General features: G+C 44.4%; 1 long non-coding RNA gene across 1 annotated transcript; it reads left to right on the top strand.

Annotated features, from left to right (window-relative positions):
• The first annotated feature begins 17,466 nt into the window (after positions 1 to 17,466).
• On the top strand, positions 17,467 to 25,026 carry LOC132653129 (uncharacterized). Its single transcript, XR_009590848.1, has 3 exons — positions 17,467 to 17,572; positions 18,118 to 18,310; positions 19,055 to 25,026. It is a non-coding gene; the product is annotated as an uncharacterized LOC132653129 (long non-coding RNA).
• Positions 25,027 to 25,511: the final 485 nt, after the last annotated feature.

Here is a 25,511-nt window from a genome sequence, read left to right as displayed (position 1 = left end):
GGCTTTTTATTTTGCAGCTTTATTGGGGAGGAGGTTGTTTCTTTTTGAGAGAGAGGGGGAGGGAGAGAGATAGTAAGGTTGTGAGGGGAGAGAATCGTGAGGGAGTGGAGGGAGGGAAAATATAATCGAAATATATGTTGTTTGGGGTAAAAAAGTGAGCGATGTGCAGCTTCTGATTTTGTTTGCAGCCCCTACAGCCATGTATGGAGGACCACACGGAGAACCAAATTCCCTAATTGTAGCCACATCTGAACTCCCAGCTGTCAGCCCGCACCTACCAATGATGTTATGTACCTTTCAGCCCTCTGCATGATACCTAGTCCTCTGCGCGATACCACATGGAGTGAAAATGACTTCTAATCAATGCACAGAATCATGAGACACAAGAAGGTTGTCGATTTGATTCATTATGTGTCTTGTTATGTAACAGTCGATTACTGAACGCTTAGGAATAGGGGATTGTCTCTTCTCTCAATGTAAGGAGCGACTTACAGATGTCAAGTGGAGAATCACTCTGATCTAATTTAAGTCGTGCAGCCTTGGCAAAGGGAGGTGAGATGTTACTTAAGATAGGCCGCCATTGTTCACCAGGAGGTTTCTATTTCTGAGATGGGGAGGGTAGGGGGTTTGATATAAATAGTTCTTTATAGTCATCGGAAGTTGGGTGGAATTTTTCTCTAAGACCCACAATGAAGCTCACATTCGCTGGAACAGCCCTACCTTCTATCCAGGCAATTGTGAAACAACAGGACTTTCAGCTTTCCCACCATCAGGTCCTGTTTCACTTCTGTTTCCCAGCTTGGTTCTCCAGGTCACCTGACTTCCCCAAAGATTTTCCCAACTTCTGACCAGGCTAGTTACTATCTTTGTCGCCCTAGGCTTCTTGGGAGAGACTTGGGCTGCATGTATCCTTCTGCGTTTTTCCCTTTATCTACATGCACTTGATCTTCATCTGTCTGCTTCTAAAGCAACACAGTCTCACCGTCAGAGATTATTCATCCAAACGTTTGCAATGTCTAAACCTCTGTATGATGGTTTTTGAAAAGAGATGGATACAGGAGGATCAGGAGTTCAAGGTCATCCTCAGCTATACACCCAATTGGAGGACAGCCTGAACTGTAAGAGACCATGTCTCAAAGGGAAATTTTTGCAAGGTCTGTATACCTTTCCACTGTCATTCATGCTGATTAAAACAAATGAATCTGGAATTCAACCTCTCCACAATCTGTAGAGCCACTTGTGCTGGTTTGGATATTTCAGCACTCTCTAACCCTTTTTGTGCACGTATTCTGGATATTGTCCTCCAAATGTATCAGCGCTTATTTTATTTACACCAATCTCCAGACATCCAGTTCTATTAATTTAGAGAGAAGCAAGCCAACAAACAAAAAAACCAAAAAGGGATGATTTGTTTTCCAAATTTTCCTTTTTCTTTTGAGACAACTTGACAATCTTTGGAGACACAAATTCTCATCTTTTGAGGAAAGGTGGTCTCTTTCCTCAGCAGTGCCAGAAAAACCAGTTTGGAATTGGTTTGAAACCAGTTTGGTTTCAATCTTATTAGAAAATTCAAAGCTTCCATATCTTAGCAAAAGCTCTGTTCCCTAAAGCATTTAAAAAAACTGTGGAGGGTGGGTTGGGGGTGGTAGTCTCAGACAAATGGGATGGGATGTATGGATCCTGAAACACGGCTGGAGAACTCCTCTTTATTCACTCAAGACCAAATGTGTATTTACTGAAAACAACACATGGAGAGGACGGGGAACTGGGACTCTCTTTGTTAAGCTAAAGCTTGGGAAATATTGTAACTGCAGATCCACCTGGTGTGTTCAGAGCAGATTCTAGAAGCCCACCGAGTAGCAAAGAATTGCTTGTGTGGATATCAGGCTGTTCCTAGGAGAGTAGCCTAGATGAGTTGATGTCATCTAGAGAAAACCACAATTTGGCCTCATTATGAACTCTCTCTCTCTCTCTCTCTCTCTCTCTCTCTCTCTCTCTCTCTCTCTCTCTCCTCCCCTCCTCTCTTTCCTTCCTTTCTCTCTCTCATTTTATTGCATATGTTGACAGACTGAATAACCAAATCTGTTCATATTCTAGCTCCAGAACCTTACTAAACAAAAGGAACTTCTCAGAGATTAAGTTAAGGCTCTTGAGGTGGGGAAGTCATCTGCATAGGTCATGAACTCAGTCACAAATGTTCTTACAAGAGAATAGCACAGAGAGACTCGACATAGAAAAAGGAAGAGAAGGCAATGTTGCCATGAAGTCAGAAACAGGAACGATGCAAGCACAAACCAAGAAATGTTGGAAGCTCCCTGAAACTAGAAGAGTTGATAACAGTTTCTGGAAAGATTACAGTCCCGCTGGCCGCCTTGCTTTCTTCCGGTGAAACTGTTTTTGGGTTTGTGAGCCTCAAGAATCATGAAAAAAAAAATGTCCTGTGGTTTTGAGCCACCATGTTTTTGGCAATTTATTACATTAGCACTAGGAAACCAAAATATACAGTGAAATACTATCTTAGGCATGAGAATGTAATGCAAAAATTAAAAATAAAGACATAAACTCCAAGCAACCACTAAAGAATGTATCACAGAACTAGGAGTGGTGGGAGGAGGCAGAGGACCAAGCGTTTATAGCTTGTCCTCAGCTATAGAGTGAGCTGGAGGCTAGCCTGGGCCACACGATACCCTATCTCAAGAAACAGTGAGCAAGACGACACTGCACCGGAAAGCACTGGACGGCAGCGTTGCTCCTTCAGCTGAGATGCAGGATGAAGCAGTCAGATTGTGCTTATAGACCAGGCTGCAGGGCAGCATCTTAGCTCTAGTCTTTCACCGCCTTCCTTCGAAGACACATCTGTGAACAAAATCCTGTTGAGACGACCACAGAGCAGCATCTCTCGTCTCACTGAGCGGAAAGACATGCAGATCGCTGGTGTGATGTATGTTGTCCCTTTAAAACTTTTCCCAAGCCAGGAAGGCTGGACCTATGCGTGCAGAAGAGCAATAGCTAGTGGGTCCACACACTCACCACATTCCAGAGCCTTTCTAAGTCCTTTATGGACTTGCTAAGATCTATCCACTGAGGTGCGGAGACATCAGGTAGGATCAGGGTGATGGAGCTGGGTTGTAAATCCAGTCAACCATTATGCCATGTGTGCCCTCAAAGGCTCACGCTCCCGGAGTGGTGGTATGTGGACATGTTGTAGAACCTTAAGGAGGTGAGGTCTAGAAACAGGTTCTTAGTTTCTGGGAGGCTGGGAGGCTGTGGGGGGGGGGCTGGGGTACTCTCAGAGAAGTTCTTAGTTCTGAGGCCGTTGTGTGTAAGGAGCGCCCTGCCCTCATCCAGTTTCTGCTTCGTGGCTCAAGATGCGACTTGCTCCAAGACATGTTATGTCACTGTCATCTGCTACTCAGCAGCGGTGATCCAGTCGAGAAGGTGAGCCAGTTCAGTTAAGGGCAGGGTCACCACAGATCCTGTACTATGCCATTTAATGCTCTAGAGCTGTGAGCTAAATAAACTGCTCTTTAGATAAATAGCGGACCAGTACACTGACGGCAGAATCTCTTCTCTTAATAACACATCACACTCTTGTAGTTGGTTAAGTTGGTCGTATTTCACCTTGTGAAAAATTAGCAGTTTTTATTGTTGGTTGAGGGATTCTTAATAGTTCTTCTTTTACATTTCTGTTACTTTGCTTTATTCTGTTCTTTTACTTTAGCCATTATTATTACTTTAGCAAAGAACGTAAATTGCTCTCGTTAATGTGCCATTCTTTTTGAGAGACCTATCTATGTCAGGGACATCTGTTCACACGTACATGTAGGAGTCGCACTTGGGGTGACTTCCCTAGTGTTACAGAGTTGAGGTAGAAGGTTGTGGGCCTGTCTAGAACACAGAGGTCTGGGGCCGTAGCCCCTGGTAGAGCGCGTGCCTGGCATACACTAAGCTGGACTCCTATCATCACACAGGCTAGACGTGGTCGTGCGGTCCTGAAGTCTCAGCACTGGGGGTAAAAGCAGGATGATCAGGAGTTGGGGGCTAGCCTCCGTACATAGCCAAGTATGAGGACAGCCTGAGATACTGAAACCCCGTCTGAGAAAATAAAACGAAAGCATTTTAAAAAGACACAAGCAAACGATTGCAAGATATTAACCAATATGGTCAATGTTGCTTTTTCACATTTGTTCCTTCTGGCATTTCTATCACATGGTAGCAGCTTGCTTTGTCTCTGGCTGCTAAAATCAGTGTGAAAACCACGAAGCTTCTTGAAAACCCTGTATTTAGTAGGATAAGGTGTCAGGTCCATAAACAAAGCTGACTTTTGTAAATCAGAAAGATCCATTTGCTACTGGAGAAGTTTATGATAAGATGTGGAATGGGACACAGGTCATTAAAAATATAAAAAAAATAATTTCTTCATCAACTATGATGAAGAAATGTTATATATTCTATGGCTTTGTTTCCACTGTGGGGTCATGGGTATCATGCATTTTCTTCTTCATACTTTCAGAAGTCTTTCAGGAAAATTAGTCCATACTTCAGAAATAAATATACTCAGAATTTTCTCACATTTATGCAGAGATGCAATTTATTTTTATTTATTTTTAAGAGTAGGCTGGGGGTGTAATTCAGTCAGCAAGGTACATGCCAACAACATACAAATCCCTGAGTTCAGTCCCACCCACACGATATTAAATCAGGAGTGGTGGGGCACACCAGTAATATCAGTAGCCAGGAGGTTCCCTGGTTTCCACAGGAGATGGAAATCCAAGGTCATACTGTGCTACATATCAAGTTCTCAGCTAGCTTTGTTTAAAATAATGCCTGCTCTAAAATGGAAAAGGAAGTGATGTGTATGTGTGTCTGTACGTGTGTGTTATATGTGTGTTTGTGTGATATATATGCATATACACACATATATAACCTGTGTTATATATTATAACATCTATACACACACACACATACACACACAGTCGCTAAGTGTGAAGTTATATATGTATATCTCACAATTCCAGGATTTCATCTCCGGTTTAGTGGTGATGGAGGTAAAAATGAGGGTCTCAACTTAAAATCTGTGGCTCCCTTATGGGCATGCTTTTATGAACCGAAGCCTCCTGCTGCTTCACAGAGACTTCTCTACTTTCCACTTGGTTCTTGGTAAGCCTCCCTTGTCTTTGCTGTTAGCCTGCAGGTTCTTTTGGTCTCTAAGCATCAATGTTCACATCAGTCTGGTGAACTTATTCATTAACTCGTAAGTTAGTTCTGGACTTTGCTTCCAGCAACCTATGAGGACATCTGGGAGGCCAATCCTCTCTGCATTCCTTCCCTTATTTTTCACTCCATTTCTTTGAACTACCAATTTTAATTTGTCTTTCATGTGATGCACTTGGGATAATTTTTCTAACTACAGGACATTTCTTAGGCTCTGTAAAATTGCTGCAATTTTATATAATCTCCTATAACTCTCTGACTAGAAGAGCCATAGGGTTGAACTCTAGCCAAAGATACCGTAAAGTTTTGTCTCCATCAGTTAGAAAGCCAGACTGTAGCATACTAGGTGCCCTTATTCAGACTCCTGGATGACAATGGTACTGTGATGCAGTTGACAGTCACCCAGTGACTGCAAAGAGTTTTTAAAAAGAAGTGACTAGATATCAGTACCCACTTTGGTCATAAAGTGAGCTGAGGGGCTCCAGAATATTCCATGGCTTTAAAATCACCCCCATCATTCCTGTATGCACCACTTGTCTCACTGGTGGTTGACATTATATATATATATATATATATATATATATATATATATATATATATACACATATATGTACATTATATATATAATCTTGTTTTTATGCAGATAGCTATTACTGTGTCTCTTTCCACAACCTTTTTTCCTTAGTTGTTTCTTTCCTTCTTTGCTGCAACAGAACTCCGGCTTTCTCCTAAAGGACTCATTGCCTCTGTTCCCTGGGTTTATAGAGAAGGGGGATACAGTTACTGTGCGGTTTCTGCCCTGTCTAGATTCCTTTTACAGCTCTGTTTCCAGGCCGCTCTGTGTTGGACACTGACACAAATATGCCCCTCTGAGATTTTTCCTGAATCCTGGTCCCTAAGCCAGCAGCAGGGTGTCACCTGAACTTTTCCTATGGCACTCACCAAATATGTGACAGGAAGCAACTAAAGGGGGTATGGGTGTATTTTGGCTTGCAGTTATGAGAATAGTTGATCATAGTGTAAGTCTTAGTTAGGGTTTCTATGACTATAGCACCTCTTAGAAAGGAAAACATTTAACTGGGGCTGGCTTATGGTTCAGAGATTTAGCCCTTGTCATCATGGCAGGAAGCATGGTGGCATGCAGCCAGACATGGTGCTGGAGAAGGAGCTGAGAGTTTGGATCTGCTGGCAGGAGGAATTTTACACTAGATGTGGCTTGAGCATTTGAAAACTCAAAGCCCACCCCTTATGATGCACTTCCTCCAACAAAGCCATGCTTACTCCAACAAGAATACACCTCCTAACAGTGCCACTCCCTATGAGACCATGGGGGCCATTTTCATTCAAACTACCACAATGGCATAATAGCTTACAGGAACATGAGGTGGCTTATGACAATGCATCCACGCTCATGAAGCAAAGAGGAGACAGGAGATAGACTCAAACTGTCAAACTTTAAAACCTTCCCCCGGTGACTCAGTGAGGCTCCAACTCCTAGGTCTCCACAGACTTCTATCATGGCTCCACCAACTGGCCACCAATTTCAAGCTCATGAGTTCTGTCAGGAACACCCAAACCTCCCAGGAAACTGCTGTAAATGCAAATTCTTGGGCACTACTGTAGATTTCTAAAATTTAGGCTCAGAGTCCAGCCATCTGTATTGTTGAGGTCCAAGTTAGACCTTTGGGAGGTTGTATCTTTCTTTTGGGGACCAGCTAATGTCTGTCCATTCAATGGCTATGGAAATCTGCTCATTCCTCCCCTTCATAGGGGATGACTCTATGATGATGGTTTGGGTTCTAGACTAATTTCTTATCTTGGCTCTATTTTCCCCCTGCTCTATTACCTTGAGAGTGTCATGGGTTGAGTGACACCCTTGCCGGATATGTTGCTATGAACTTGGAATGTGATACATCACGCTGGAAAATAAGAAGAAAATTCTTGCAGGTATAATTAGATAAGAGGAGGCTGTGCTGGAGCCAAGTGGCTCTCTGCTCCAGCATGACTGATGTCTTTGTATGGCTCAGAGGAACACAGAGAACATGACCCACACAATGGCAGCAGAGATTAGAGTGATACATCTGCAAGTCATAGAACCACAAAGATTGTTGGCTCTTTCTAGAAGCCAGGAGAGAGGCATGGGCAGATTCCTCCTCAGTGGCCTCAGAAGGAACCAATGTATAGACACTCTGATTTCAAACTTCCCTCCTTAGCTGAAGAAACTGAGAATTTTTTCTTATTTCAAGCCATTCAGCTTATGTTACTTTCTTATGCAGCTGTGAGAAATGAATTGAAAGGGTTTTTGCCCATCACATTTCCTCAAGGAGAGGACATATGTAGAGGCCCACGCACAGTGAGGCATCACTTTTTGGACCAACATCACTGTGCTGATCTTTGTGCTTTGACACTTGACTTTGCAGAGAGAAATTTTCCAGAGAACTTCTCAGGACAATCCAACTGAGTCTTGTGGCTTTTGCTGACTTGTGCTAATTCGTGTTGCTGGTTGGTGTTGGCCTTAGGACTGGACTGCTGTTATCCTGATGACTGAGTTTAGTAATCCCGTAAAGACCCATCAACCCAAATCAGCAGGAAGTAGATAAAAGAGGTCTACAGCCCCTTTCCAAACTAATCTCCTATCTAAGGTGGGGGGGCAGAGTTGGAAGGAAGATAAAGGTTCTTAAACCCTAAATAAAGTAGGTTTGGTGAAAAATCTAATCCTACAGACCTTAATCCGAGACAGTAGAAATTTCCCTGATTTCTCACTGAGCTGTCTGCCCTGTTGTAACAGCTGGCTCCTCTGAGTGCAGCAGCTTTCAGTTACACTGTCCTCTTTCTGAGCTGGTTACTGTTGTAACAGTGGTGTCAAACCAGCTGAATCCAGCAGGAAGCACTCAGGCCATCTCTTGGTTGTTTTTGTATTCCAGGAGGCTCAAGCACTCACTTGTAAGCCCTGCTTTCCCCTCTGATAGCATTCCTTCCCTTAACTTTTCTAGTCATGTGTGGTTAACAGAGCTGTTTCATTCTAGGATATTAAAAAGCTGAATATTTCCATCTGTCATCCTGTTCAAAGCTGGCCTCTCACTCTGAGATGCTGAGGGATGCTGGTTCGGAAAACAGTGAGGTCTTTTCTTATGCTCTGCTTCCTCCTGTGCTCTCTCTGCTGCCTCTCTCTCACCTGAAGGAAGCTGAAGACGGACTACAGATATCTTAACACTATCCACATGTTGGGATGTATACTTTTCTGTGTGGAAGGTTGTCCTGACAGTATCCTTAACTTTTACCCACTGATTTCAAGAGCAGACACACACTCATGTTGTCTTTAACAACCAAATGTTTCCAATTCAGACACATTTGCTTGGTGGTGGGCAATTCTAAAATGGTCAGTGCACACATCAGCTTAGCCATCAGAGTCCACTGCCCAAGGCATATGTCTCTCAATGATTGTTTCTCTGTAAAGAACTTTTGTGGGTTCTCAGAAACACTCCCACTACTCAGCAGACCTCATCTCCATACTGTACACTCTCATCAGAACTCATCTTCTGCTGACATCCTAACACTCTCACTTCTGATGGGCACTTCCAAACCTTACCCCAGTGAGCAGTTCTTCAGGATGGAGTTCATTGTAGAAGTCTCATTCCCAACTACCTCTGTAGGACAGCTTAGACCTAAAAAAACACCTCCTAGTTTCTTTCTTCTCCATGCCATGGCAGATAGTGGTTTCATACAATGGTTCCTATCAGACATCTCAGGAGCTGAACTTCGTAGTTCTTCACTCCTACTGGAAAGGAACAGGCACCTCTTGAATTTCTCACCACACTTCGCTAGGGTCCTATTTTCATGTCCTGCTGCCTGAAGATAGTGACTGTCGACCTCCTTTCTCTCCTAGAAAAGTGTTATGAAATGAAATTTCTACTCCCACCTCCACTCTGAGAATGACAATTTTCTTTAAAGAAACCATCTTCATTTCTGTGGCCTAGAGATGGGCAGTGGGCTAAGGGATAGAGGACTAGTTTTGGCCCGTTCTTTTGACAGGTCCTGGTGTGCATTCAACTCTCTGTTTTGAATCTGCAAATGTTTATTTCCTAAGGTGGTAGTTTAATGAGAATGACCACCATAGGCCCATGTGTTTGAGTGCTTGGTCCCCAGTTGGCAGAATTGTCTGGAAAGGGGGAGGTACAGTCTTGTTGGAGGTGTGTCACTGGGTTGGGCTTTGAAGTTTCTTGCTATTTCCAATGCTCTCTCTGCCTTGTGGTTATGGATCAAGACATGAGCTCTCAGTGCTGTGTTGCTTTGTCATAATGGACTCTAATCCTTTGACACCCAAGGCCATATTAAACTCTTTCTTTTATAAGTTGTCTTAATATCATGGCGTTTTATCAAAGCAACAGAAAAGTGACTAATTATCTTTTAATTTTTGAAACAGGGTCTCACTAAGCATCAATTTGCTGTCCTCTGCCTCCCAGGTGCTGTGACTAAAGGTGTATTCCACCATGTTTGGCCAAAGTCTGCAAATATTTCATAAACTTGTTTCTCACATGAAACTCAGAAAAAAAGGAAATATCACTTAATACTCTACTAAATTTCAATATCCTGATTTTTTTGAACCCAGTATCTGCAACACCTGTTTTAAAATTGCCTCCCCCCAAGCTAGATGCTAGTGGAGAAAGTCACACAATGACCAGATAGCTCCCCAACAACTTCAAAACTGATTAACTCAGCTGGTCCTCAGCTCTGCCTGAACATTCTCCTCCATCTCCTGGTCTGGTCACTCTCCTCATCCTTGGTGTTTCAGACCTCTACTCTACACACCTTCTGTTTCCTCTTGACTTTTGAGCACCTACTACATGTTAATGTGTATACAACACTGTTCTGTCTATCCAAAGACCCGTGAAACCGTCCCAGCCCCTCAAGTATCACAAACGTGGAGTGAGGGCACTGACACATAACAGATAAGTATATGCAAATGAAAAGGACAGCAGCGTGGGTCCCTCGTAAGGACACTGTTAGAACACTGAGGGACAGAAATACTTCCCAGTTTTCCCCAGAGTGGTCAGTTGCCCTCACAGATGAATATTGTTAGGTTGTGTGATACACATGATCACTCAATGAGATGGTTTCGCTTTAGTGTGATTATACTCGTCCCTGTATTAATCCAAATCTTGTGGAAGAGTTGGGATGATTTCTCAGGGTAAGCAGCAATTTCAAGGCTTCATGGTTTCATGTGGTTTGCCACTTTTTGGTCCATTTAGAAATCTGATATCATGACAGAGTATGTTCATGAAAGTTCCTCTTCTATTATTTTAAATTAAATTACATTTATCTGGGTGGGGGCGGCACATGTGCATGTTACAGAGCGCACGTGCGTGCGTGCGTGTGTGTGTGTGTGTGTGTGTGTGTAGGTCAGAGAACAACTTGTTGGAGTGGGCTCTCTACTTCTACTGTGTAGGTTCAGATCTCGGATCATAAAGCATGGCAGCACATGCCTTTACCCATGAAACCATTTTGCCAGCCCCCACTTCTGTTTTTAAACCCCAAATATTTATTGGAACATTAACATTAACATTCATAGAAGTATTCAATTAATCATGCTGTGGTTACCACATTAATCCTAACCCTGACTCTGCACTATGTGAAGTTACTCATGTGTCTCTAGAAAATTGGAGGTCTCCTGTGAACCGCCGGCATCAATTTATTTGGAAAAAGACACGAGCTGTCTGCTCAGTGAAATCCAATAGAAGTGCCCTGTGGTTCAATCACTCTTCTCACCTGGTACTTTTCTTCTCAAATTTACATTTTTCCCAGCTCTAAAAAGTATATTAATGTATATTAATTATGTCAAGTAATGGCCTTCTGTGTGACATTTCTTATGTGTATATATCATAATATCATATTTTATTAGCTCTACCCTCTTTTCTCCCCCTTTTCCCTCCTCCCCTCCCTTCTTATTCCCCTCCTAACTCCTGATTATCCCCTTCTCTTTCCATAGTAGTCCCTCTTTTACGTCCAGGGGTTCTGCTTTCTTTAACTTCACACATGAGACAAAATATGAGATCCTTGCATGGGCTCCCTCATGTGTCCCACATGTGCCCCCCCCCACTGTACCTCATTTCAAGTAGAAGATGCCTTTTTCCTCTGCCCCAGCACATACTTCTCCTCTCCACCAATGGGCTCCAGTGGTCTGATATCCACCTAAGGACAACTTGGAGATGTATGGAGGGGTTAGACCCTGAGAGACGGTAGGAATCGGTGGATAATCCTGCTTCTTTTACTCCCAAGAGAAGATGCAGCTCAAGTGGAGCATTCAATAGCCGTCAGCGGTGGCTCCTATGGAACATATCTATGTGTCTATTCTGCTTACTTCTCCGTCCCATCCCATCACTGTCATTCCCTGGGGTTACACTTCCTAATTAAATATTATTACCTTGTCCTCCAGGCTCTGCTTTCTGATGAACCTAGGCTAAGACACTGTGCATATTTAATTAAGATATGGTTAAATGAATAGGTTCTGTGGTCAGAGAAATGAGATTTTCATCCTAGTAAGTTAGTTACTTAACCTCTTCTTGCCTCAGTTTTATGGCCTGGCAACGTGGGATAATGTCTACTTGAAGGTGTTGTTATGAGAATGGAGATCTAAATAGCTCCCGGTATGTAATCCAATTAACAGTTAGTTGTCGTTATTATCACCAGGCTGGTGCAGAGTCAATAGCCCTGAATTTCAAGGTAGTGATGGTGTCCTGTTCTTCTGTCATTGCTTTGTCTCCTTCCCAGCGCCTCATGTCCCAGTGAGTCCTCCTCAACTCAGGGAGTAGGTAGACAGACCTTCATCCTTGACTTAACAGTTCTAGCAAGCTTGGTTTGCAGAGCTTGCTGGGAAAGAAGGCAAGGCTAAGGATGTGAGCAACCGGCACCCATGTGGCAGCTCCGTGTGCTGTGGAGGACAAGGGCGGAGCTGGTCACCCTTCATGGTCTTAGTGCACAACTGTTGATGATTGCTACTGTTTACTGCTCCTGGGGCTTGTACCCATCACAAGCTCTTTCTGGGTCTCCACAAATGGTGCCTAGTATGCTGAGCTGTCCCCAGAAGACAAGTTCGTGGTGACAGAGTGATACTGTCCTCAGAATTCCTGCAAAGAGAGGGATCTCCGTTTCTGCTGCTCAGCTCAAAGTTGGGAGTCTCTCAATTAGGAAAAAAATCACTTTAGAATGGAATTATGGAAGGCTTTAGTTTTGATTCTCAAGTGAGGTCAAACGAGAGCTCATAGAAAGTACAAACAAAGAATATTACGGTGTTACTGTATTGAATTTTGGATGTCCGTGCTGTTGGAATCACCCCAGTGTAAGCCCTTAGGTTACTTTTTGCTTGCAGAAGTTTGTCATAGCTCATGTTTGGCTTTTCCAACTGGTACTTTCCCCAGACGAAAAATTCAATAAGATGTAACTAAAGAAAACAAACATTTAATCAGTTACTATGCTTGCAATGAGAGGACAGAATTTTTTAAATTAAAAAAAATATATTAATTACAGTTTATTTACTTTGTATCCCAGATGTAGCCCCCTCCCTCATTCCCTCCCAATCCTGCCCTCCCTCCCTCTTCTCCTCCCATGCCCTTCTCCAAGTCCACGGATAGGGGAGGTCCTCCTCCCCTTCCATCTGACCCTAGCCTATTAGGTTTCATCAGGACTGGCTGCATTGTCTTCCTCTGTGGCCTGGTCAGGCTGCTCCCTCGTTAGGGGGAGGTGGTCAAAGAGCCAGCCACTGAGTTCATGTCAGAGACAGTCCCTGTTCCCATTACTAGGGAACCGACTTGGAGACTGAGCTGCCATGGGCTCTGTGTAGGGGTCCTAGGTTATCTCCATGCATGGTCCTTGGTTGGAGTATCAGTCTCAGAAAAGACCCCTGGGCCCAGATTTCTTGGTTCTGTTGTTCTCCTTATAGAGCTCCTGGAGGGCGGAATTTTTTTAAATGGTGTGTGTTCAAATATAAGGTTTCCAAAGCAGCTTTTCTAAGGTAATAAACCATTATTTGCAAATTAGTGACTAAAGATACCCTGGGTAGCTTGAGCTCTTTTTTGTTTAGTGTTGAATAATTCTATATACTTCAAGGCCAAATTTTCTTCACTTAGCTTAATTGTCAGTTAGATGAATGGAAAATAGCATGCAACTAATTACAATTTATTTTGCTTTGATATCATCAGAAATTCATGCAGTAGGAAAGAAAAGGAGGTCAGACTATGATCTGACAACTTTTTTCTTTTTTATTATTCATATTTTGCTATAATTGCTAACATTTACCTAATGATTCAATTAAATTACAAATAAAATACACAGTTGTTGACATTTTTCTCATAAAAAGAAAATATAAAGTCTAGCATAATTACAGAGAATGAAAAAGACATACTTGTAGAGTTAATTTTTGCATTTTCTGTGAAGTAATACCCTGTACGATGAAAACCTTTGTAAATGGGTTTAAGTTGATTCTGTTTTGGTCAATGCTGCTTCAAGTGATTGCCTGGTTTTGAATTAGTTTTCTGAAAGGCCAATCAGCTCATATTATTCTCAAGGAGACTGGTTCCCCTAACGTCATCAGGGGACCTCATAGCTTTGCTCGTTTTTTATGCGTACCAAATGCCATCTTTCTGCCCAAAATGATCTTCATAATTGTGTGAGTGAATTAGTGGTCCATGGGTTTGGAACTAATAAAACAAGCTCAGAACTATTCGTGATTAGAATGGATTTTGCAAAACTTATTGTAATGTGTGCAACTGATGCTTAGGGATCTTTTATTTTGGAAGGGGGTTTGTTCTAGGGGTTTCCTATTGTCTGGGCAGAATAATTGGTTTTGTTTTGTTTTGTTTTGTTTTGTTTTGCATGTAGATAAGTGTGTGGGCATGTGTGGGCTCAGCACTCATAAACGGGTGCTTTGTGGGGGCCTGGTGCCGGTGTCTTCCTTGATTGCTTCCCCACCTTATTTTCTGAAGCAGGATATCCGGTGAATTCACAGCTTATCAACTCAGCTGGTCCAGCCTGCCATCTTGTCCAGGGCCCTCGGTGTCTTCCATTCAAACACTAGGATTACAAAAGGGCTGCTGCTCCCCCTGTATTTGTGTGGGTGCTGGGGAGCTAAACGCCTGTCCTCACACTGGTATGACAAGCCCTTCATCCCCTTAGCTGCCTCCCCAGTCCTCTGACTTACTGTTTTTGGACCCTGAATCCACGGTTAGGGTAGGACTTCCAGGAACAAAAAACTGACAGCCACTGCTGTTCTGTGCAGTGTGTTTTTGTCTGTGTCTAAGTTTCAGGTTTTCATCTGTAAAGTGGAAGCAACTCTGAACCGGTTTTTGTTGTTGCTGTTGTTTGTCTGTTGGATTTTAAAATGAGGCAGGTTGGTTTTGTTTATTTTTTAAGATTTTTATATTTTAAATATGACAGTAGAGAATAGAAAATGGTTTTCACGGGGATCACATTAGTGCTCTTCACTCTCTGTGTTTTTATTCACTGCTGTGTTTGTTTTGAAAATGGTGATGATACTGATCTGTTTCACATGGTTGATGAGAAGAGCTTCTGATTGCTGTTGACAAAACACTAAAACCACAGAGAGGTAGCTATGGAGTGCTATACCATACTTCACTGCTGCTGTTGAGAACACAGCTGAGGAATGTGTGCTGGGAACCTCGCTCCTCTGATGAAAGGCATTTCTCCTGCTGCTCTTTCTGTCTTAACTACTGTCTTGTGCTGTTGTAATCCACTGGTTAAATGCTGCATTTGGTTGGATGATGATGGTGATGATGGCGGTGATTGTTTTACCAAACTGTTTCCAGATAGAATTTTGGTAACTTCTCCTAGAGTGATCTTATGAATTGCACAGGGTAAAACATTTTGTAAAAAAGACATCAGATAAAATTGGCCTTGGCTCATTTCATGCTGTCCTGCACACCTTCCTCAAGTTTTCACTTAAGCATCTCTTATTATGCCGCCTGAAGTGCTGTCCTTAGATGGCTCGGTGGCTAAGACCATTTGCTGCTCTTTTGGAGGATGCAAGTTTGGTTCCCAGCACCCATGTCATGGGACTCAAAACCACCTGTAAGCCTAGCTCCGAGGGATAGGATATCCTCTTCTGGCTTCTGTGGGCACTCCCCCGCCCCCGAGGCATAAATATTTTTTTAAACAAGTTCTGCCCTTTGAGAAGGAATTAGAGTCCTCCATCTCTACTTTGGTCATTTTCCCACCAATTACAAAATAATTAAATTTAAAAAACTTAAGAAGCTTTAAAAATGTTATGGAGCATTAGGACTTGCTTTTAAGTGGAAGCTGTCACTTCCATTTCCCATAATTAGATTTGCAGAAAATACAGGTTGTACACTCCCTGTGTCGTCTCTTAATTTTCGTGGTGGCAAATGGACTGCCTTTCAAGCAACCTTATCCCAGAGGGGATTTGATAAAATGAAACTTCATTTTCATTTCATTATAATGGATATAATTGCTGAAAATCATTTTACAGTTCTTAATATAGCTTGAGTAATATTGTTGAGTAATATCATCCAAAGAAACCTCGAGTCTTTTAGAAGCTGAAAATTTTATTTGTGAGATAACGGAGAGCTCACAAATCTGTGGGGAAGCTCCATGCCGAGACCAATGCCCACAGCGTGCTACAGAGATGCTATCTCTGAATAGCAGACGCTGCAGTTTGCACTGCTGAGGTCCCTGGCACTGAGGCTACCACAGCGGCCGTTGTCGCTCCTACCCGAACCACCCATCTCCAAGACACGGGTGGTAATGGAGATGCTAGAGTGTGTGAGTCCATCCATGGGGAGGCTGAGAAGTTCAGAGCTGGGCATTTCCAGGTTAGTAATGAGAGTTGGCCTGGTGGATCACATTCTTCCAGCCTCGAAAAAAGGTTGAGGTACCAGGAGACCAGGTGGAATGGAGAATATGCAACCATGATGTCAATAGAACTGTGAATTTGATAGCCTGAATTTTCTCCTGGAGTAAACATTTAATAGGTTGCATCTAATACATTATTTATTTATTTTTCTGCTTGAGAAAATTAAATTCTGCTTGAAGTTGAAAAAAAAGTCCATTATTAATTGTCTTTAATAAATGTACTCATATTTTCCCCTATACATTTTCTATAGCGTATTTCCATTTAATATAGCTTTTAAGTCCTTTTCATTGCATGATTAGAAAAGTTATCAGGAAAGCCAGAGGGGTAGAACAAGAGATTCCTTTATTATTATCCATTGCCATAGTAGCCTGCTGGTCTTTTATTCCTTTGTTTATATCAGGAGAAAATAGCCATTGGTGCCGAGGCTATGCCAAGATTTCAAGCAACTCCAGATTAGCTGATTGCGTCACAGCAGTTTTAACTCCCACTGGCGTTTGCTCTAAATCTAATTATAAGTTTTATGGTTCTCAACATTGCTGCTGATGAAAGCTTTTCCTTTTTTTTTTTTTTTTTTCCCCTGAGTATAGTGTCTGGCTCTGCCGGAACCATAACAACATGCTGGTGCCTTTTGCAAACCAATAATGCTATTTGTAAAATTTACCAACACTATTCCCCCCTGGGGAATTTCATCAGATCGTGGTTTCCTGAGCTCTCAGCTGAAATAGATTTTGAATTCTTTCAATATGAAGATGGCTGATGCTGAATACATGTACCACATAAAGTAGTCACGTGGATTACAGCGGCAACTGACTCCTTTAGCTTGGGTATTTGCTGCTCAGCGACTCTTGAAGATTTGAGAAGAAAGGAAGTTTGGTTTGGCTTATATCTCATAGAGGGCAACAAAGAAAGCTTGCAACTTCTTTTGGGTGATTTTTTTGTTTCATTAGCAATTGACAACTCATCATATATGCTAGATAAAATGTCCAGGTAGGCTCTGTTGAACTCTCATTTTTAAACAAGAATAACTTGTCAAGGCAAAAACTCCAGTTTGGTTGGGTACAAATATGACTGTTTTCTTGTCTCTTGCTGCTGTTGAGTGTGATCTTCCCCTTCTGCATCCCAAGAAGAACGCACAGATTTGCATTCAGTCTCGGAGACAAAACAACACAAAAACCACGCAGTGCTGCTCAAAGCCTCAATTCTCACGTGCTTTAGCCCGCCTCTCTTTCTGACCCACAGGATGGCAGGCTCTGAGACCTGCACCATCTCTACCCAGTTTCCCTGATGACGGTGATGGGGAGAGGGGGACGGTCACTCCACATGAGGAGCCGGCCATGTGACTCTGACGTTCTGTTGGTGGCGTGTGTCCAGAGGCTCCACTCTGTGGGCTGGCGAGAGAATGCGCCTGTATTTTGGACCCACAGAGGAGACAGAATGATTGGAATGTCCTGCTCTAGTGCGGCTTCACTTGTCACGGTTAGAGAAAGCTCCCGGGGGGGGGGGGGGGTGTTTGGGGCGGGGGTGGGGGGAGAGCTGCAGACCGGACTCCGGGATTTCATCTGTTGCTTTCAGTTTTATCCCTCCTTCCTGTTGTCTGCTGATATGGATGGAGTGGAAGGAAAGGAAGACTAGAGTGATGTGTAGGCAGAAATGTTTCAGTCCCTCAATAAACACTTCAAAACTGCTCACCTCTTTATGCAGTTAGCTCTCCTTAGTACACAAGGTGCCTAACATTGTTAGTTTGGGGGCCTTTTTGCTAAATCCTGGTCCCACAGCGTTTGATCTGGGTTTTCCCAAAAACAGACCCTAATACCAGGAGTTTATTTAGACGGTGATTCCGGAAAAACAGACAAATGAGGCAAAGAGAGAGGCAAAGCTAAGGCTAGCGTGTCAGGGACAGGGTCACCACGGGTCCCATCAGGAGTCCCCACAGGTTGTAGGTGTATGGGAGGGAGTTCCTGGTTGACTCCGGGCTTGGAGCATTAGCTTCCTGGCTTTTCTTTCCTGTCTCTCTTGTGCAGACACCTAAGAGGGTCCTGGCATAGTCGGCCTCTGATGAGAATTGCCTAATTCCTGAAGCTGCTGGTTATCCACAGGCCAAGCGGGGACCCTGGCTGTGAACTGATAGCATGTCCAACATGCAGATCGCTTGTTAAAGGTTGTTGGCATCAGACATACACAGGTGTTTGTGTCGCAGTGATAATCTTCACTGAGGTAAGCACCAACTCAACTCAGTTCCATTCAGAGTGAGTAAAAATATGTATTACTGAACACTTGCTGTCTTCTAGTGTCTTATCCTAAGCACTGAGGCACAGAAGTCACATAGCAGTAGGGGGGGGGGGAACCTCTGCTCTGGTGACATTCTCCATTGAAATACATGGAAAAAATAAAAGAATAGATGGAAATGAGTAGATGGAAAAATAAATGAATTTTTAAGATTGTAATGATTTTCCTAATCACCAAGTGATGAGGGAGGCCCCCCGCTTTTCTCTGGTACTCAGTCTGCACAGTTCACACGATTAAGTGCCTAGTTAAGGAACTCTGAGTGCTTGACAGAATAAATTGAAGCTATTACAGGCCAGCGAGTGGAGTCTAGCTTGAAAATATTTGGCTTACAGATCAATAACTCATAAGAACAAAATGGCTTTGTGAAAGTTACACTCTGTGGCCTGCGAGGGTATTAGGAGCCCTTAATAGGGACGTGGGGTTATTCTGCCTGCTAGGATCCAGCAGAATTCCTGAGGTAGCTGCAGTGGCCTCTGGACTCCTAATATTCATCACATTCAAACGGGGGCATGGACCTGTGGCTACCCATGTATACAATTAACAGTTTAAACGACATGGACTCTTGGTTATTGGTAAAGCATTTATTTTTGAAGCAAGTACATGTGACTTGGTCTAAAGCACAAACTTTTTCCTTTACATATATATATTCTTTGTCCCTATGTGTATGTTTAGGTACATATGATCTTATAGACATACTGGCGACTCAGAACAGTGGTGTTTCTCTGTTGAACCAAGTAAGCTGGCAGGAGAGGTTCACTGATCAAAGAAGCTTGTTAATGCAAAGTCTGAAGAGTCCTGCCTTCCCTGGAGATTCTGTCCGAAACCAGTTCTCAAGAAGCTGCGGGGCAGTGGACCGTACTTAGCAGATGCAAGGTTAAATATAACCAAAGCATCCCAACTTAACAAACACATCAAAGAGTCATAACATTCCCCGAAGCTTGGCCACCGCGGTCCCTGCTGGGCACGCCTGTAGACCTGAGTACTGTTTGCACATTCCCCCCCCGCCCCCCCACCCCCACCCCGCTCCCAACGGGGCCCGCCCCTGTGCCTTCTTCAATGGCCTCAGTGCCGGTCCCGGAGGCCCAGAGCAGTCGCCAGGTGCGTTGGGACGCCCCGCCCTCTCCGGTTGGAGAGCGGGCAGACCGGTTCTACTCGTCTTGGTCGGAAGAAAGGAGACACCCCGGAGGCGGCGAGGCCCCGCGGGCTCCTCCCTCGCATCCTTCCAGCCTCTCTCTGAACTTTTCTACCTGACACTGGAGACGCTCGCAGAGAGCAAGTCCCCCAGCCCAGCAGCCTGCCGAGCACCGTCTCCAGCGACGGGTGTGAAACTGTTCAACTCAAAACACAAACACCAGCCACTGACATGTTTTTAAGAAACGCTCCAGTTGGATGAGTGCGGGAACCAAAACAGACCAAATGGGGAGGCAAGAAGGGAAAGCAATTGGCCCAATTCGGTTGGAGCAGCGGGCTCGTGTTACACTCCCTTTGCCAGTTAGCGACGTGGGCGTTTGTTGCTGTGTTAATTACAGTTCTTCCCGGAGTCGGAGGCGAGAACAGCCCTCGTGGAAACGTTTCAAGTGGAACGTTCCACCAGGAAGCAAACAACTGCCTTCCTGCCCAGCTGGAAGGGATTCCACCCGACGGCGAAGGGCGGGGCTGCGGGCGCGTCCTGCCCGGCTTTGCGCACGCGCCCCGCCGCGCTGGGCGCACCTGCCCGCGGGTAGCACCGCGCTCCCCACCGGCTCTGGGGGCGCTCAGGTGCCCTGGAGTCGAGACTGTGCGGCCGAGCGGCGGCTTCTTCCTCCACCGCCACTCCCCTTCCCCGGCGCCAGGGGGCTCGCGCTTTCATTTTTTATTTTTATTTTTATTTTTTCCCTTTTCTCCGGAGCTCCTGGGGAGTCGGTCCTGTTATCTTCGCGGGGGTGGGATGAGGATGGGAACAGGTGGTGGCTCAGAAGGAATCGGGGACAAGCCCGAGATAGCGCGGCAGGGTGGAAAGTACAAGGCCTTCCAGATACAGTGAGCTGGCTCCAGTCGCTGGCCTTCGTCACATACGTGACCTTGGGCAAAGTTGTTTCACTTTTCTGAAAGGCTCCAGTGGCCTCGCGCGTAACTTCACGAGAGGCGGTGCTTGAATATGCTATTGACTCTATTGCCAGGACTTGTGTGAACGCAAACGTCACTATAGCCTGTAAAGTACTCCGGGGCTGGGCGTGGACTTCACTTGTTAGACTGCTTTCCTAGCAAGCGTGAACCTTGGGCATGATCCTGGCACCACATAAGGTCCCCAGAAATCTCAGCGGGAGATCAGGAATTCAAGGCCACCCTTATCTGCACAGAAGCCAGCAAAAGCAAACCACAAAACAAGCAAACCTTTTAAAATTGTCATTCCACACATGAGAAAGCTAGGTGCTAGAACTACATATAAATAGTATAGATAGAATGAAATAGCAGGATGGTGGCTGTTCTTGTTTTCATGACGTTGGGACCATAAGCAACAGACACTAGCTCAGAGCAATGTGCCCTCTATTCATGGGAGAATGAAGGGGCAGAGAGGAAAGGGTCTTCTTGGCAATTACCTACATCCAGCAAAGGCAGCTGGATAGCAAGAGGAAATAGGCTGTGACTGCCAGCCCGCACATATTTAAATACCCTAAAAATTAGTTAGGCAAAGCCGCTAAGTCATTATTGGCTCAGCAAGGAGGGGCATGGAGCTGAGAGTTGACACCTACTGTTCCATATCACTCACCACAATACTGACCTGGCAGTTTCCCTCCATTTTAGAAAAATGCACCTCTTTTTCCCTACAGTGCTATTTGGGCATCTCACGAATAAAATTCTTGGAACCACCTCCAAAACTGCAATCCAGAAACCACGGTGCTCACTACACACTGCCACTTAGGCACCCTCAGGGCCTGGCGCAGATGTCTAAGATAATATATGGGAAGTGCTTTGCAAGGAAAGCACTAGTAATGACATTTTAAAAGGATGCCAAACGTGCTCTGAGCGTCGAAGCTTCTCTGAAGAAAGTTTGTTATTAACATGTGACTCTCACTCAGAGTTTTATGTTGTTCTTGGTAAAGTCATTTTCAGAATGGCTGTGGGGACAGGATGGGAAGGGCACAGCCCAGGAAACAGGTTATACTGGCCATGGCCTGATCTCCGCCTAGGCAGAACTGCTGGGGAGGTAGGGGCAGGGACTCAGGCTCCAAAGGGAACAGCTTGCTCTGTTTTCTCCGGGCAGGCATGCCTGCTCTTGGGGTGGTTCACATCTGGTTGGGGATCTCTACCCTGAGTTAACTGCCTTCAGAAAAGATCGCCACAAGTTTGGTGGCTTAAAAGAACCAATTTATCATCGTGCGCTTCTGTAGGTTAGAAACCTGACACAATCTGTCTTATTAGGTGAGGTCGTAGGTCAAATCCATTTCTTAGACTTCCAGGGGCCTCCAGAGGCACCTTCCTCCCTCAGCAATGACACCCCAAAGCCATACATTGTGTCATCCTGATAACTATTTCTGCTTCCCTCATCCTCTTTTAAGGATGATATGATCACATTGGGCCCATCCAGGTAGTTTAGGATAATTTCCCCTATTTTAAACTGCCCTGATTAGCAAACCGTGACTCGTTTGCATCCCTAATGCGTCTTTAGAATTTAATGTATCACAAGCTCCTAAGGATTAGGATGTGGGTATCTATGGGGCCACACATCCTGCTCATCTCAAAGCCTTGACTAATTCAGAAGCATATGCTCAGTGCTTCCTCTGTAAAGGAACTATCAGGTAGGTCCTCTAGCTCTGTCACTCCCTAGTTAGGTTAATTCAGGCAAATTATTTAACCCCTTTCACCTGCAGTGTCCATATCTGTCAAGTGAGGATCATGATAGCACCAACCTGATTGGGTTGCTGTTTTAATTAAATAAGATAATGCTGGGAAAATAGCACCTGGCATGTGATGGGCACTCCCAAGTTTAGGGTTGTTATTATGGGTCATGAGGCTTATACAGCGTTGTCTGCCTCCACGGGGTTTGTGGAGTAACGCGGACTCACTCACAGCATATAGAAATAAATAGTGAAAACATAAAATGGCATATTACACTTGCTAACTGGCCTCGCACTGATGAGAGAGGTGGATTTAAGATATTCCCAACAGTCAGGAAATGCCAGGAACGGGCGGGGCAGGTTGGTGACAGAAGTAGGAGCTAGGCTGGCTTTCCAGAGGTGAAGGAGGGAGGTTGGGCACGCTGCGCTTGCTATGTCGACAAGGTGGCAGGAAATGGGCTGGCTTCAGTCTCATCTTGTGGGATGGAGAGTTGGGATAGGGCATCCACTCATTTCATTCCTCGGGATGTTTAGGAGAAGAGTGAATGATGAGACACGGGGCCCAACCCTAGAGCCTTAGCGTGCCAGGCTGTAGGGTCCAGACAGTTTTCTGTGGTAGTGGGGAGCCCTGGGAAGTTTAAGAGCAGATGTAGGTTCATAAGAGCGATATTTAGAAAGATCAAACAAAGTAAAAAGTCAGCAGAAGACCTGTTGAGGAATATCTTCAGTGGTCCCTGTAATAACAGTTGAAGGAGATGTGATGGCACTTGTCCTGAAAAGGGGGGAATGGATGCCCAAAACACAAGAAATTAAGAGGAAGAGGCCTTGGTGATATTTTAGATGATGGGGGGAGGTTTGCAAATTCCTGGATGGTTGGTGACAGCAACGATAGAATAAGAGATGGGTTCAGCTTGTATTTTCCTGTTCGTGTGAGGTGTTGGCAGGTTATCCAAGCGCATGTGTCTAGAAGGCCACTGCGAATGTGGAAGTGGAACATGAGGGAGAGGTCATGGCTGGATAGTTAAGACTGAAAGCCGTCAGTAGGTAGGTCATGGCTACAGTGCCTCACCACGATTCCCAACTTTCTATGTTTAAACCCACTTTATTGTCTAAAACTGGTGGATTCCTGATAAAGTCCCTCCTCTTTTCATTTCACATTTTCTCCCCACTCCTTGTTCTGAGCTGAAATTTCTCCTTCCCAACTGCTTATGTTGAAATCTTATCCTCTACCTCCTTATAATATGACTGTATTTAGGAATGGGGTCGCTAGCGAAGTAACTAAAGGTCATGATTTGTGTTCTTGTCAGAAGGGATTAGGACAAAGACACACAGAGGGACAACCATATGAAGCTAAGACTGCAGGATAATGAGAAAAACACAGTCTGGTTTTTGAAGCCACTCTGTTTATGGTACTTTGTTGTAGTTGGCTCTAACAAATCAATATGCTTCTCTAGGGACCAGTGCCTTTAGGGTTCCCACTCATGGGAGCTGAGCGCGCTCCAAAGTACTGATTTGTTCCAAGACTTTGGTTTCACCAGGTCTGTTGCCTCCAGTGTCTAGAATGTCCTGGGTTGTGTATAAAGTTTTCAGAAATATTGTTGTTGATGAATGGAAGGATAGTGATGGCCTTTATCTTGGGAGGCTGTGGTTGTCCACAGCTGGCCCGTGGGATGGGGTGCTGGTCAAAGAAGCCTTTTGAATATGAGGCTTACGGCTGTTCGTTGACTGTCATGCCACCTGTTCCTAAGGCTGGCACCAGCAATGGATTGCTCTCTGTGCTTTCTTCTGAAGCCGTGCTCAGGAACAGAGCGAAACCTGCCTCTTCCAATTAGCAGGGCAGAAAACAGCGCTTTGTTGCACTTAACTTGTGTTTCTTCTCTCTGTGTTTAGTAACCACTATGAATCTTATTTGGGTCTTGTTTTTCAAGATACAAAAATAAAGTATCAGGAGAGGTGAAAGCGAAGTCAGCACTTAAAGTAGCCTGCAGAGGAAAACCAACTCAGTGACGAATTCACATATCCACCGGTAAGAGTGGAATAGAACGACCAGTGCTTAGAAATCCTGTCAGCGCAGCTGGACAGTTTCCAAGCCTGCCTTGTGGACGTTGGTGACAGTGAGATATTCAGATGAGGATCGTGTCCTCAGTGACTTCTTTGTTCAGTAGAGCTGGCCTTTATGATGCATTGAAGCAGTTATTATGAGAAAGACGCTGGTGAACTATTCCCCATCTTCCGGAGGACAGAATGAGGGCCACAAAACAGAACAGTCCTTGGAAAGAGCTTGCTAGCAAAAGCCATGTCTGGCTAGGTTGTTCTCTAACTCCCTCTTCTGGAAGGCTGTGGTACCTACCTGAGTTTTTCTCGGCTCCACTTGTGGAATGACTGTTCTGGTGCCCAGTCCTATCAATAGACGGGGACTTCCCCGGGACACGTCTCATCTGTCTTTGTCTCTGATTCAGCTTCTAGCTGGCACCAGGTATCCCTCAGGGGCTGAAGAGAGTAGCTGGCTAACCCTTTGTCCTTTAAAAATGTTTTGGTGCTTCCCGGAGTCTCTGTCTCTCTGTCTCTCGGTCTCTCTGTCTCTCTCTCTCTCGTGTATGTATGTGTGTGTGAGAGGGAGAGAGAGAGACAGACAGACAGACAGAAACAGAAACTAAGAGAGAGAGAGAGAGAGAGAGAAAGAGAGAGACATATGGGGAGGGAGAGAGGGAGGAGAACTATGAATAAACTACTATTGAAAATGATTATGGCAGTTGTATACAAATTCTGTCTATCTATCTATCTATCTATCTATCTATCTATCTATCTATCTATCTATCTATCTATCTGTCTGTCTATCTATCTATCTTTGAGATGGGGTTTCACTGTAAGCCCTGGCTGGGTCAGAATTCTCTACAAAGACTAGTCTGGCCTCATATTTGAGACAATCTTCCTACCTCTGCCTCCCGAATACGGGTATTGAAGGTTTGTGCCATTACACTCAGCTATATTGTATTATTTTGGATACCCAGAGGTGTGAGAATAGTGTACTTGAGAATCTAGCCTATGGTTAAAGATTAAGACACAGTTACCAACTGGTTGACTGACAAAGGCCTGGAAACACATATTTCCCTGAAGTACTGTGAGCAGGGGAACAGCAGCATTTCTGCACTGAGGAGCAGGCAGCCTGAGGGATGCCAGCCCTCTGGAGAATTTCCAGGAAGGTCAGAAGCACAGGGCGAACTCACAGCACAGTTCTGTCTGTTGACTTCTATCGCATGTCAGGTGCTCTGGAATGCCATCTCATGTAATATGTGCATCATGTATGTACC

This window comes from Meriones unguiculatus, chromosome 3 (assembly GCF_030254825.1).
Source record: "Meriones unguiculatus strain TT.TT164.6M chromosome 3, Bangor_MerUng_6.1, whole genome shotgun sequence".
In the NCBI taxonomy this organism is placed as follows: Eukaryota; Metazoa; Chordata; class Mammalia; order Rodentia; family Muridae; genus Meriones; species Meriones unguiculatus.
This window is presented reverse-complemented; position numbering and strand designations above follow the sequence as displayed.